The 2747-nt window shown below is 36.3% G+C and overlaps 1 non-coding gene across 1 annotated transcript; it reads left to right on the plus strand.

Moving 5' to 3' along the window:
* The first annotated feature begins 2443 nt into the window (after positions 1 to 2443).
* TRNAP-UGG (transfer RNA proline (anticodon UGG)) lies at positions 2444 to 2515 on the plus strand. Its single transcript has one exon. It is a non-coding gene; the product is annotated as a tRNA-Pro (tRNA).
* Positions 2516 to 2747: the final 232 nt, after the last annotated feature.

A 2747-nucleotide genomic window follows, 5' to 3' on the forward strand; every position in this document is an offset into this window, starting at 1 on the left:
AGCCGTTGATTTTCACCAGTTCTGGTTTACATATAAAGATAACGGTCGAGATAAAATTAATTCTTAGGAAAGTCAGTTAAACATGTGATAGTACGTTTCTACCATTTCTGATGTTAGTAGATAGTTTGCAAGTGAAACTGTATCTTTCCTTCAGACGTTGATTCGATTTAAGAAAACAACGCCTGTTTTTGTTCTACTGCGATCTCACTTGAACCCGGAAATGGTTGATCTCTACTGCTTCTGGTTTGAATCTAGTGTTAACAGAAGGTTAACGGTTAATAAAGGGTTAACGGATGAGATGGGATCTATTATTGAGACGTTGGTTCGATTCCAGAGAACTGCTTCTCGCGTCTCTTACTGCTTTTTCTCTATAAATATAAATATTGAAACCCGAAATAGTACTAAATTTCTACCACTTCCGGTTTGAATAGATGGTTACCGGCGGAGTTGGAACGTATTCTTGGGACGTTGAATCGATTGTTCTTTTTTGCTTGCTCTTTTACTCACAATTTTGGTTATTGGACAGTGGCGGCTTTAGCGGGTAGGCCAGGTAGGCACGGGCCTACCCAAAAAATTGGAAAAATATATGAACGCTAAAAGGTACAATAGAGTGAATATATTTTCCACTATTTATATTAATGGTAGATAATTATTTAACAAATACCATCAACCACTACTGTAAAAGTAATTTCCTACTGTCATTAATCAATCAAATGTGTATATGTATCAATATGCAAGGGAGCGAGTCTACCCAAAATTAAAATCCTAAAGCCGCCTCTGTAATTGGACATGAATTTCATGTGCTTTGAACGCTTCACATGTGATTAGTTGGCTTTAACGCTTTTATAGGTAATAGCTTGTTGTAATAACTGTATTAGTCCTATTAATGTTAAAGGCTAAGGAAGGCCAGAAATTAAAAAAAAAAAAAAAAAAACATCGCTTCTAAAATTTGTCGCCCTGAGAGGTCGCCTAGATCCTCTATATCAGCGTTTCCCAACCTTTTTCAACTTGCGGCACACCACGGGTGTAACTTGAATTCTCGCGGCACACTCATAGATAGTATTATTTGTAAATATATAATACCGTGGTATTTTTTTCTGTGATTACTGATCTACTTCTCACAGAGAAGAAAGCTCGATCACTGTTTTTTTCCCGTGGTAAATTATTATGCTTATTTTTCATTCTAATTTAAAAATAGAAAACAATTGCAATGGAATATTAGACTCAGGTTTTTAAAACTAAGCTTTCTTTTTCGAAAACTGGATCCAACTTTTCACTAAGAAGAAAGATCACTAAATAACGAACGAACAAAAAATCTCTTTTAGTATTAAAACACAAATGTAGGTAGTTTGTAAGCATGTTTGCTTTGTCAAAAGGATTGAATGATATTTTAAAATTTCAAGTTACGAAATAGTCTGCAGCAATAAAGAAGCAATAATAGTCATAACAATGATAACAAATACTTTTTTCAACATTAAAATGTACAGAAAAGTAACACGGTATGAAACTTGAAGTTGTAGATTCATAGTAATGTGAAATACAAATATACATTTTTCCTTTGTATTGCAATTTGATTGCTATAGAATTAATAATTTGTTTCGATTTCCTCGCGGCACACCAGCGGTCAATTCACGGCACACCAGTGTGCCGCGGCACACCAGTGTGCCGCGGCACACCGGTTGGGAAACGCTGCTCTATATGGACAAGGCGGCTCTGCTCGTACAGGGCACTGATTACGGTACAGGGTGTTGTGTCTCCTATTTTGTAAAAAATAATTCGACCGTCCTGATTGGGGAACAACTGTCCAAAGATTTGCTTTAAAAGAAATCAATTACAGAATAGGAATCGTTTTCTATTAGAAGATATTTTCCCCAATTTTTAACCGACTTTAAAAAAAAAAGAAGAAGAAGGTTCTCAATTTGTCTTGTTTATATGAGCTGCTCGGATGAACATTATGGCAAGTGGAATTGGTTGTGATCGCCCAGCGCAAATGTTTTGGAGAGCAGTAAGAAGGAAATTAGTGAAATATTTATAGGCCTATATGTTTTTTTAACAATTACTTGGAGTGGTGTGTCTAATCTTGACGTGCACGTTCCACTCGTGACACCACATTCTGAACAAGAACTAATAAACATAGATTAAGGAACTATGGTAATAAATTCGAACATTTTTTTTTCTCTGATGTAATAGACTCTCTACTTCTGAAGTTTTTTTTTTTTTTTTTTTCATTTTCCTTTTGATACGTTAATATACTGCATTTGCTCAATCCTTCTATTTCCTTTTCCGTTTCACATTCTAGGAGTAAGAGAGTGATACGTGTACTTATTAGCACATATCTTAAAAGGGTTATAAATTGGAGGTCAATTACACTTGCGTTGCGAGTTCCAGCAACACGACGTGTCTGAAACGGAAACTCGCGAGAACTCACCTTCTTCTTCATCGCGGCTCAGTGGTCTAGGGGTATGATTCCTGCTTTGGGTGCAGGAGGTCCCGGGTTCAAATCCCGGCTGAGCCCGTTTTTTCTTTACTTCCTCTAAATATTTTTTAAAACCTTTTTCTCCATCATTGAAGTTTGTAATTTCTTTCTTACGATTTTATTTCACACTTCATTTCACCGAGAACGCTATTTCTATATTCAAAGGAAAATATGCATCGTCCTCAGGGATTTATTTGTAGCCAGGGAAGCCTGAGAATTTCCCCCCTTCTAAGTTTTGACTTCCTTGTCTCTTAGTTCAGTCTTCCCAGGG

The sequence above is a fragment of the Thermobia domestica genome, chromosome 18 (assembly GCF_964235325.1).
Source record: "Thermobia domestica chromosome 18, izTheDome1.hap1.1, whole genome shotgun sequence".
NCBI classification, from domain to species: domain Eukaryota; kingdom Metazoa; phylum Arthropoda; class Insecta; order Zygentoma; family Lepismatidae; genus Thermobia; species Thermobia domestica.